The sequence below is a fragment of the Anas platyrhynchos genome, chromosome 1 (assembly GCF_047663525.1).
Source record: "Anas platyrhynchos isolate ZD024472 breed Pekin duck chromosome 1, IASCAAS_PekinDuck_T2T, whole genome shotgun sequence".
Lineage (NCBI taxonomy): Eukaryota > Metazoa > Chordata > Aves > Anseriformes > Anatidae > Anas > Anas platyrhynchos.
Window position 1 is genome coordinate 54,624,815 of NC_092587.1, and position 12,384 is coordinate 54,637,198.

Below are 12,384 nucleotides of genomic sequence, written 5' to 3' on the forward strand. Positions count from 1 at the left end.
GGTAGGTAACACAGCCAAACAGACCCGACTCTACAGCAAAACCCTCACGCACCTGCAAATGAGGGCATGTCTGGTGAATCCTAGGAACTGAGACATGTTTCTTGCTAAGCCATAAGAGTTTGTAAGGGGAGGGAACTTAGCCCTAAACAAAGGAACTAGTAGTAATACATCAAAACAAATGGTACAGACTAACAGGGAGTGAGATGCTGTGAACAGAGGGAATAAGACACAGCCTTGTTCCTTCAAACTCCCACCAATGCCAGAAAGAAGATGAGGCAGTAGAAAAAGAGGTTCATGCAAGCATGGGTGTGAGGGAGAGAGACAGCGTGTGTGAGACACTGTGAAGGAGCAGGATCCTATACAATGTGTGAGAGACACATATCCTATATCTTTTGTGTTTGTGTTAGAGCTGCGTGCGTGACAGACAGACTGTGTGAGAGAGCCCAAGACAGCTACAGCATGCATGTGAGGGGGAGCATGAGAGGCAGACAGAAGGAGGGAGGTGAGCTGAAGTGCTGCTTGCAGGAGCCTCCTCTGCAGGGCCAAATGGCCAGCACAGCACAGCCAGGTCCTGCCGCTGGCAGATCCAGCCTTGTTTCACCACAAACTCCTGGTGTTTGGGAGATGGGAGCATCATGTTCCTTCCCAGCACCTGCTGGGCTGGAGCACATCATCTGTCCTGCTCCTGTTGCCCCTGCAGAGATGATTGCCTGCCATCCTTTTGGGTCTGTTCTTTTCCCCAGTCAGATTGCACTGCTGATAAGGATGGGGTTAGGAATTATTGCACATGGTATTCAAGATGTTGAGGGCCAGTCTTTCAGTGCTAAGCTCAGAAATCTGTCCCACCTTGAAAAATGATCCTCTTTTGCATGAGGCATCCCAGACCCTATGGGAGCAGAGCAGGCAGAAAGCAGGGTAGAAGGGGGAGATGAAAGGAAGGAAGCATTGCCCCTCAAGCCTCTGAGCATACCAACTGTCTGCCTTGGACCACCCACTGATGTGGAGGGAGAAAACCTTTTTGGGGAGAAGCTGGAGACAAATGGCAGGCATTTGATGCAGCCCGTGGAGCGAGTTAGTGGTGTGTTGGCAGCTGTGTTCACCTTCCCAGCCCAGTGCTTCCCCAGCGTATATGATGCAAAGATAGAAGTTCTCAAGGACTCAGAGGTGATAGAGAGAGGGAAGATGATGGACAGAGGTCACACTCAGGGCACGGCTCTGGTCCTTCTTTCTCTGCCAGTGCTGACAGCTCATGGAGGTTTAAGGATTCAAGTCTGGTGCTCAGGGACTCGTTCATTTTGGTCAGGGCTCAGCAACAGATCCCTCCCAAACCCTGCAAGGGCAAGGGAAACTTAAGCGTGGTGACAAAACAATGGTTTCTGCAGTGCTCATGCACTGGGAAATGCAGCTCAGCTCAGTGCCAGCTGGAGGAACAGCAGCACGAGCCAGGTGGTGGGAACAACCCTCCACATTTGAATGGTTGTCCTCAGAAGAGAATTAAAAATGAAGGAAAGGCATCCCAGCAAGGTTCTGTAGATGGCAGACAGCACCTTTGCTGCAAGCCCCAGGGATCTGAAGGGTGAGATTCTAGCTCCCAGGTCCATTTTTAGTGCCCTGCGTTATCTGAAACATTTGCTCAGGACTGGCAAATGCCACGCAAGACAAGTGGGAGATATTCTGGAGGAGAAACCGAAGCCAGGTAGGTGACCTTGCACCGAACACCAGTTTGGGGGCCTCTGACTCACTCCTTGACTGACATCATTTCTGCTAACCCTTTAAACCAGGGCCAGCATCAGCACTGCAGATTTGCAGAGGCACCATGTGACATCATCCCAAAAAGCTCTTCAGAGCCTGGCTGATGTCATCACTGCAAAGTCCTGGTGCAGGGCTGACGAGCCCGTTCTTTCCTGGGGACAGAACAGGTCTTTCCAACACTTTTTTAGCTGGTCACAAATTCACGTGTGTCTTATCTTTGTGCAGCAGTAGCACAAGGTGAAAACATCGTGTGGCTTTTGGGTCTGGTTGGGAACATGGTTTGTGAGCTGTATCTTTGATTTGAGACCGTGACAACACATGCAAAGTCTCTGATTTGAGCAAGGAGTGTCTCCTGTGTTGCCACATTTCTGTGATATGTCTTAGGCACATGAGCAGGCCATACCCAGCCTATGGGCTTTAGAAAAAAAAAAAAAAAAAAAAAAAAGAGAGAGGTCATGTGTGTCAGCCCAAAAGGGTGGCTGAAAGACAGACCATCAGTGTGAGCTTTCTAAGTAAAAGAAAGACAACATCATACCTTCAATCTGCAGTATGAGATTCCAAGAAGCAACTTTTAATAAAAGGCAGCCACATCACCCATGCAAGCCTCCAGAGACGCTGCATGATGTCACCGGCTTGCAGTCAATTGCAAGGTCAGAGCTAGAGACCAAAGACTGGTGATCCACTTGAGCGCAGCGCAATGCCCAGCTGACCACTCTGAATAACGATGATGGCACTAATGAACACTTGTTATGATTACTGAATCAGAGCTAGCTGGGGAATTCGCGCTCCTGCCTTCTCGCTGTACTGCAGGGCAAGTGTCTGAATGCAGCTACCAGCAGGAGTGCCTCGGGAGAGAGATGTGGTCCTAGATAAATGCCTGATTCTATGCCTTCCAGAAATCATTGATTTATGTAAGATCTACGTCTCTGTACCTCGCACCCGGAGAGCCAGATGTCCCTGGGTTACACCTCTTCCATCCAAACACACATGTTGCTGCTGTCCATGGGGTGAAGGAGTCTTTCCTCATCACCACTGCCACAAGAGAGGAACAGCATCATTACCTGTCAGGCTGGGCCGTGGGTTAATTCAGCTGGGCTGAGATTTTGATGAACTTGTAGGGATATGCAGAAGTGTCCCTGGAGCAAAAGCTGTACCCAAACAAAAAAAAAATAAATCAGGCAAGCTATCCGTATTCAGCTCCGCATAGCATGCATGTGAGCACGGAGAGGTAAGGTGCTCCTCTCACAGCCCCCACGCTCTCCCTGGGGTGCTTGCTGCAGTAGCTTGCCCTTTACAGCATCTCCTCTCCTTGGAGCCAAAACCTGAGTTGTGGTCTTGAGTGTTCCCACCGTGCACTCACTCTCTGGTGCCCTCCTCCACTACTTCTCCCTCTGCCCGGTGCCTGCTCCCTGGTCACATTCCCGTGCCCGTGCCCTCCGTCGCTATTACCTGTCCATCCCCATCAGCCTCTGAGCACAGAGACAACAAGCTGACAGGCACGAGCCAGCCCTGATGGGAGAGAGAAGATAGTTCCCACCACTCTCTCATCAAGAGGCCCCTCTCAAACCGCCCTAATGAGATTCTCCTTGCGGCCCCTGTCAGCTCTGCCTTTCTTTGCTGGCTCCTCTGACAGATGGATGTCAGTTCGGGGAGAGCTGTTTGATGTTCTTCGTCTTAATGAAACTGATCCTTGGGCAGGCGCTGTCTCCTCTGCCTCTAGGTACCTGTGGTCTAGCGGTGTCAGGCTACTCCGTGCTTTGTCATACTGGCTCCTAATTAGTGGCTGGCTCCCGCTGCCACTGAAGTCAACAGGGAAAACATCCCTCTGGCTCCAGTGGAGCAGGAGGTGGCAGATAGGAAAGCCGGTGCACAGAGAAATGGCAAGGGTCTGTCTGATCTTCCCATCCCTTCCAAATATTACAGTCATCTCCTTTTTTTTCTCTTTGCTCATCCAAAATACAGGGATGGATACGTAGGCAGCTCTGTGTCTGCTCCCTGGCTGCTGCTGACCTGTTGTGCTGCGGGGGAGAGAGAGAAAGAGCAGGGCTCCTCCCGGCCACTGACCTGGGGCTAGCTAAGAGCAGAGGAGAGATGAAAGTAGGGGATAGACAAACAGAATGGGAAGGAGTGCCGAAGGAGGACAAGGGCAGGTGGAGGACAGACACAAGTACCAAGATGCTGCCTTTATGCTCCAGGAAGGAGGAGTCAGTTCCCTGTCTTTAGAAACCCTTGGGCAGAGCTCACACTTTGATATTTCTCAGACCCTGCCAGCAGCACAGATTTTTGTTTGGTAAACAATTCCTTGCTGGATTCAGCTGAAATCTTGGTCTGTTATTATTAGTATTTGTTGTTACACAAATATGGGGAAATCTGGATGACCCGAGATGTACAGGTGGTCAAGATAAATATTGATAAATCATCACTGGCACCAGCAGCTCCCAGTTCCTCGTTGAACGCACACTTTTTGGATGTATCTGTGTGGGCTGCTGCAGGGGAAGATGACTCCATCCCAGACAGACCCAGCACAATCTGCAATCCCACTGCTGGGAGGTGTGTGGTAAGGTGAGCAGATGTACATTATAGGGTCCCTGCTCTAGACTTACGCCCAGAGACTGTGCTGCCTCTTTTTCAGTTAAGTTGTTGGCTGAAGTTCAAGCTCCTGTGTGTTGTTTTCCGCTAAGGAGACAAATTAATTATGGATCTAGAAAGTTCTCTGGGGACAGCCTCTGCTTCCCAAGGAAGTAGAAACTGTTCCTTTGATGAGCCAAAATTTAGGAGGCAATTTCTTTGCTTAGAACTCCAAATTGATGCTAGCCACTCTGATGCCCCCCCAAAATTTCTTCAGGCTGTTCTTAGTGCCTTTTCACTTGATGTCTTTCTTTTCTTCTTTTTATCAGGCTGCAATTTCCACTGTTTGAATACTTTCTCATACTCTCCTTTCACATACATCTTTGTTTTGGGCAGTGATGTATGCCTGTGTGTAGGTGATGGCCACCATTGCCTCACAGAGGAGGTTAATAGCATCCCGGAGCTACCTGAAACAACGACAGCATCTAAATCCACATGATTAAAGGACGTTCGATCAGATCGTAGCAGAACTTATTCAAAATCCAGTCAGATCATCCATCTTTATCCATAAGCAAATGCAGGCTCCTTAGCAATCCTTATACCTGCAGCATCATTTTTATTCATCCCTGGCAGGCGTGCACAGCCCTGTCCTGGATTCCACCCTGCCTTTCCAGTAGGGATGCACCTTTGTTTGTATACAGGCTTCTTATTGCCAAACTTTTCACAGCCAGTTTTCCTTTTTTTTTGTTGTAGAGAAGCACATACACTTTTAAATATACTTCTCAAGAGCTCAGCATTGTTCCCTCTTCATCTGACACAAGGAATTGGTTCTTTAAAGGAGAGCAGCCATTGAGAGACCTGAAAGCAAAGTAGAAAGCTTGGCACAAGCCATGCAGAAGGGAAGGGTAAAGATTACAAAACAACATCCATAGCTGCTGTTTGGAGAGGGGGAGCAGAGCAGGAGAGAGGAGGCAGAAGGAAATGGTTATCCTTGAAGCTGAGGGCTGCTGGCCCCTCTCGGGAGGGCTCTGCTTGGCTGGGCAGCTTATTAACTGAAATGGAGAGAAAATAGGGAATATTCAGGACAGAGCAGCAGATAGAGGGGCAAAGGAAGGCCTGATTGATGAGGGAAGATTAAACACTAAATATGTTTAGCTCTACTAAGTGATGACTAAGAGGATGTGTGATAACCATCCTTCCCAACTGAGAGACGTGAATAATCATGTGCAAGTGTGTGTGTATGTGTGTGTGTGCATGCGCATGCTTAAGGACAGTGATAAGGACAGGGCATTGCTTAAGAGAGAGATTGTACCAGCTACTTTGCCCCTGTGCAGGCTCCAGAAAAGCAAAATCACCCCACAGCATGAAAGGAGAGACCAGTCCTGCTGGGAAACAGAGGAGATGGGAGGGGAGGGGGGGAAAGAGAGGTTGGGTAAGGTGGGAGATGGGATGGAAAGGAGGATGAAGAAATCTCTTTGTTCTGTCTCCAGCTACAGTGCTCTCCTTTGTCACTCTGCCCCTCTGTTTTTCATGTTGTCTTTTACTCTTTTGGGTTTAGTTGCTCTGCCTCATTTAGTCTCCAAATACCAGTCTCTTTGTCCTGCTACCCACCCTTCCCTGCGTATCTTGTCTTCATTCTTGGCTGCTTTGTTCACGATCTCTTCTCTCTGTTTCATATGTCCCTCTTCTCCTTGCTTTTCCCTTCTCTTGCCTCTCTCTCTCTCTCTCTCTCTCTCAGCAGGTAGATCTGCATCTGTGATTGAAGGTTCATTTTCCTTTCATTGTGTGGGTGACAAATTCTGACTTGGATAATCACTTATGAAAAATCAAGGGAGAAACAAACAGCTCCATTGGCACAGAAACTGGCTGTGATGTGCATGAGTGGAGAGGTGGGAGAGGGCAAGGGGTGGGAGGGTGCTGGGCAGGGTGGGAAGATATTTCGGTTCTCAGGATGGGAGGTGGGGGTCAAGGATGCCGAAGAGATTTGGGGCAAATAGGAAATCTCTTCCTTGGCAGCTTTGGCCCAAGTGAGCAGAGGACAACTGGTGTCAGACAGAGGATCCAGGCTTGATGGTATGTGGCTTGATGGTATGCCACAGGGAGCCTCAGCACTTTCTTCCTGGGACATAGGGAAATGAGGTGACTGTGGGATGTGGGCTGGTGGGTGTGTGGAGCTGTGTCTGGCCAGGGCACTTGGGCAAGCAGAGAACAGAATTAAACAATTTACATGGACATGAGCAAGGCACAACGGCAAAAGTTAGGGGAGTTAGAGACCTGCAAGGGACACTACAGCACCTTTGACTTAAGAGCTCATGCCCTTGAATCCTCCCATTTCATCTCACCTTAACCTTCTTGGCTACAGCTGCTTGACCAGGCATCTCCAGCCCTCTCGGACCAGATGGGTGGAAGGAGCAACTGTGTTATTAAGGGATGCATGTGTGCGTTAGCACCTGGGGCTGTAACAGCTCCGTGTTCGATGGGTTCCTCCTCAATGGAGCCCAAGGGAGAAATGCCAATAAACAAACCAGATCCTGTAGGAGGCAGAGGCTGGGGTAGGGGTTGTTGGGCAAAGGAGGGCTGTCTGATTGCTGTGTGTACCAGAGATGTCCAGACAGTGACCAGTGAGGAAGAGAGAGTGGGAGAGGGTAAAAGGTGAGCGAGAAACTGCAAAACTGGCTGTGTGTCTTTGTTCATTCTCTTTATTGCTTTGTTAGAAACAAACTAATGACTTGGTGCCCCCTCTCCCTACCCACCCCACTGGCTGCCTAGTCCCCAGCTCGAGTGGGACAAAGCTACTGAGGGTGCCCAGGAAGGTGCCAGATGGGCTGCCCTGGCTGTATTGCCTTCTTTCGCTCCTCCAGCCTCCCTTTTTCACTCACCAATATGGCATCAATCTGTCTCGGTGAGAATTCCCATTTATATTTCAGCCTTGCCTGCGACACCGTCCCCAAGCCCCTGCAGCTCTGACGCCTGCTCGCCCGCTCTGCTTTGCTCAGCCCCTCCTTCCCCTCCTCCTCCTCCTCCTCAGCCCCTGCCTTGCCTCTCACACAGTCCTCCCCTTCTCCCCCGACTGTCTCTGCATGCCGCCGTCTGCCGTCTGCTCGCTCAGCCACTCCATCTTCCCCTGACGTGGCTCGGCCCCTCTCCCTCTGCTCCCAATTAGCAGGGCTGCCAGGTTTAGCGGGGCCGCTGGCGCTGGGGGCCTTTGAGTTTTGCAAGCCTCTTGCAGGAACAGCAGCTCGTGCAACCTCCTGTTGCAGTGGCTCACCCTCCGCACCCAAAACCATCCTCCAGTGGTGTCTGTCTGTCCTTCCACTCCATCAGTGAGCTCCTGTTGCGACTGGGGAATGTTGCTCAGGGATTCAAATGAGGCTGGGAAGCAGGTGCTGCCCTCGTTGGAAAAGAAAATATAGTGCAGAGAGAGAGGGAGGAGAAGATGAAAGGAGCAGGGAGATGGGAGCCAAATGTTCTTGCTGCTGTCAGGGAAAACGATCCTGGTTCTGGAAAGGGCTGGGATCCTCCCATCCTGCCTCTCTCTTCATTGGGATCAGAGCAGTGAACGGAACAGGCACACGGGGAGCAAGGGAAGGCACCTCTGACATAGCACACAGAGAGCCAGCAGCCCTGCCCTGCCCTGTCCCTTCTCACACCGAGGCGCTGCTCCCACCCCTCTCTGCACTGCAGGAGCGAGGAACCATCTGAGGAGCCCCTGGGCAAGGCAGATGATGCATCAGGAGGCTGCAGGAGTCCCTCGCTGCCTGCAGAACAGATGGGGCTCTTGCTGGCGTAAGGGAGAGTGACAACAGAGCAAAAGGGAGGACACTGGGGCCCAAAACCTTAGGACAACGTGCAGGAACCATGTGTATCAGCATCTCCTTTCTGGCTCTGCCTTCACCTGCCATCCCATCCTCCAAAGCAGCCACCTGAAACAGAGGAGATAGGAGATTTTTAAGTCACCCTCTCTTCCTCCTGTCCCAAAGCATGGTGCTCCCTCCCTCTCCCACGGCCAGGCTCAGCACGACAGCCCTGCTCATCCGCACAGCCAGCATTTAGAAAATGCCACAGCTGAAATTATCCTGTCCTCGGGTCCCTCCGCGGGAGGGCTGATGTCACTGTGCCTGCCAGCAGCCAAGCAGAGGAGCCAAGCAGCCATCCTCCCCGCGCACTCCTTCCTCCTTCTTCCCTGCTCCAGCCCTCCTCCCTCTGCCATTCACATCTAGCACAGCTCCTTGCTCTATTCAGCCTTCCTGCTGAGAGCTCTCGAGGAGCCTTACAAGTCCCCCGTTGCTGCTATTCTCCCAGATCTCCCTTGAAGCACCTGCAGGATAATAATTCAGCGCTTCCCTCCCTCTCCACCCCACATTAAGACACCCTCATGGCCCCCATGAGTGGGTGGGATTTCTCCAGCTCAGTCCTCAATTAAAGCTTGCTCTGGTTGCAATCCCTGTGTTCTTGCTGCCTGTCTGGGCTGGGACCCTTTGGGTGCCCCCAAAAGCCTGTATCCCTAACCACCATGGAGGAGGCATCCTTAATGCTCTTGGTAATTAATGAGTCCTGCACCTGCAGGAACAGCGATGCAAAGAACAGAAGGGGTTTCCTTGAGGAACATCAAGAGAAGAAGTGCAGTGGGAGCAAACTGGGAAAAATGTAGCAGAGGGATCTGAAAGGGGTGAAAATGTAGGTAAAGAGGAAGGCAGACACTGAGGAGCAGTGGCACAGCAAGGGATGGGGTTCTGGGAGTGAAAGGAGCAGAGGAGGAGGCAAGGGGTAAGAGTGGAAGAGAAAGGGCCAAAATAACAACACAAGTGAGGCAACTCCAAGGCCTCACACTTGGTGCTGTGCAGGCACAGGTGACAGAGCAGAGTCCGCATGCCAAAGTGTCTGATCCCAGAATGGAAGTTAAAAAAAAAAGGATTTTCATGGTATTGTGGGATGTTCTGCCATCATTTTGCATTTAGATCGCGTTGGGGGAGGAAACACCACCAAGCCAGGCAAGATACCTCCAGCAACTCTTCTCCCTTAGATCAGTGAACAAGACTGAGAAGGGATGAACACAGGGATTCAAAGAAAGCTTCTGAGAAAGGCTTAGCCTGCTCCCAGCAATGCAACCTCCAGCACTGGGTGGTCCTTTCCCTTCTCTTGTCCTCCCCTGCTTGAAGAGTTTCCAAGCCGAGCGTTGCTGCTTCCAGGTCTCCCCGAGGAGCATCTCTGAATGTTGCAGGCAGTAACCCGGAGAGCAGTTACTTTCTGATTAAAGAGATGAGGCTCCATTAGTGGAGAGAGGGAGCAGAATGTGAACGAGAGAGGGAGCCTGCCATTGGCAGAGTCCCCAGCCAGTGCTTTAGGCTGTCCCCATTTTTGGTGCCATTCATCAATTTAACCCAATAATGTGCTGTGGTTTTAAGTGACTCCAGCACTAGAAACTCTGACAGGCATGAGATTTATGGGGTGATGTGCAACAAAGCTGCTCTCCCTGCCAAGTCACGCGTTGTGCTCTTTTCCTGTCTTTCTTTCCCAGCCTTTGTGGAGCTGGCAAGCTGGGGCCTCACCAGCTCCTCCAGCTGGAGGAGACAGGAGAAAAGACCAGCATTCCTGCGCTGGACTGAAGGAAAAGAAAGATCCTGCATGAAAAATGATCAGTATGGGACATAAGGGGGACAGAAAGACATGAAGCAGACTTAGGATGGTTTTCAGGAGAAATCCAGAGCATTAGGATTTCTCTGCTTGCTCTGCTTTCCCTGTTACCTCTACCCATCCACAAGAATGGGCTTTACGCTGAGGTATTGTAGCCCCTTTGGATATCTTCAGTAGGCTCAGATCTATTATTGTCTCCTTTATTCATAATATGAGGCTCACCAGTGCTGTCAGGAGCCTATTGGGAAGCAGAGACCAAGATTTTTTTTATTTTTTACTTTATTTTTTTTTGTGTGTGATAACTGGCAAACTGCCCAGCTCAGGGGCTCCCAGAGTGGCTAAGGCCAGGGGTGCTGAACAAAGTGCAGCAACAGCAGGGGAATCGCTGCAGTCCCCTCTCAGATTTCTCAGCCAAATGGCAACCCAAGGAGCACTCCAAGCCGCGCCAGAGGCTCTCGCTTTGACAGCATCCTGAGTGGGTGCTCAGTGGGGCCATGGGGCTTGGGAAAAGGCAAGAGGGATGTGATGGAGGTGGGGAGGAAGAATAGAAGTAATGGAAGGGAAGAAGGGTCCTGGGAAAAGAAGCCAGCATGAGAGAAGAGTATTTTGTATCAGTAGGGCATGAACCAGAAAGCGTGCACTTCTTGAGTGCTTTGCTTCCCTGATGCTCTTCTACTCATGCACTCTGTGCTTATCCCCTTAGATCCCATTGCTGTTGGATTTAGCAGCGGCCCTATTAGCCTCATGCTAGGTAACCAGTTTGTGGGGAAGATAAGAAGAGAGAAGCCCTCAACCACCTCTGGCAGAGCAGCTGTCACAGCGCATTGGCTTCCAGCCCCTTGCCAGCTGCCCCCAGCACCGTCTGTCCGTGCGAGTTAAGGGCCTTCTCCTGAGCTGCTGAGAACTGCCACAGCTCGCCTGTATCATTCACAGCATCCATGAGCACAGAGCTGCTGTCCGGACATCATATGCCCTGCAGGTCCCTGGGCACTCAGCTGGTAGGGAAGAAAAGCAGCGTGTATTTGCACGCACACACACTAAGTGTGCAATGGCAGCCTGGCACAGCGCCTTGCAGGCACAAACCCAAGCTGCCAGCTGGTTTTCAAGACACTTGCACTGAGGAAATGGGTACACGGGGTGGGTAAACGTGTGCACACACACGCCTGTACACACACACCTGCACACGTGGGCGATGAGGTCTGTATGTGTAGGTGCACGTGGCACAGGGGCATAAAGCAGTGTATGCACAAGCATGTGTAGGCACATCACAGTGTCTTCCTTACCCTTCTTATCCTCAGGCTGGAAAGAGAGTTTGTTCTCTGTTGTATGACCCCGCATCGCCCCACTGCCACATCGTGGATTTTGTCACCCATTCACTCAGCTTTATGAAACGACTGAAACTGATTTGGTCTTCTCACACCAAAACCTCCTGCTACCTGCACATGGCTCCTCCATTTACCTCGTGTTCTCCTCCAACCCTGTCCTCTCGCCCTCAGGTAGGCATAAATCCATGGATGCCAAGGCCCAGCTCCCCAGACCTGTAGTGGGATTGCTCACCCTGTGTCGAACAAGTCTTGCTCCTGAATTCCTCTAAAAGGGCAGAAATCCTTGTATGTATGCTCCACTCCTCCCCAACCAATCTCCCACGTTTTTCATGGGGCCTGGCTGCTTCGCTTTGCTTTGAAGGCATCATTAGCATTACAAGAAGGGCTGTCACTTCACACCGGCCAGGTGAAAAACAAAATCACTGCAATTAGGCAGTGGGCTGCCCTTACTGCCCTGCTTTCCTTCCCTTGCCTCTCTTCTCCTTCCCTCCTTCTTCCATTTGTCTCTCTGCCTTTTTCTCTTTTCCTTCCCAGTCTGTTTGCCTCCCTGCCATGGCACTACCTGCACATTACCTGTGTCCTGCACAGCTCTGTGGATGAATGCTGCTGTCAGATGCAGCCCCCCTCAGCTCCACACACGCAGGCTCCTGCTTCCTCCCCATCCCCTGCTAAACGGAGCTGTCAGGAGATCGTTTATCCATAATGGCCCTCTGTGAGAAATAAGGAGAAGGAAACAAAAATGAAGATGGCCCTGATGAGGTAGAAATACCAGCTCTATACCACGTTGGGTGATGGCTGTTGGGTGTAGAGGCATGAGAGTAAGAGTGGATGAAACACAGGGAAGGCCCAAGGGTTGATATGCTGTGCTAATCCTTGACTTCCTTTGCCAGGGAATCCATTTCCCACTCTGGGTTGGTCCAGATGCATTACAGCATGGGGAATCTCTTGCCCCGCTGGGATTTCGCAGTTGTTCCTGCACAACAAGCAGTAGCACAACTGCTCACACGATTTCACAGGGGTGACAAAGCCGGCGCTCGTGCCCTACTCCCCTGGAAGGGCCCATGGGGACAAAGGAAAAAAATCTTTTAGGCTGAATTTGAGCTTT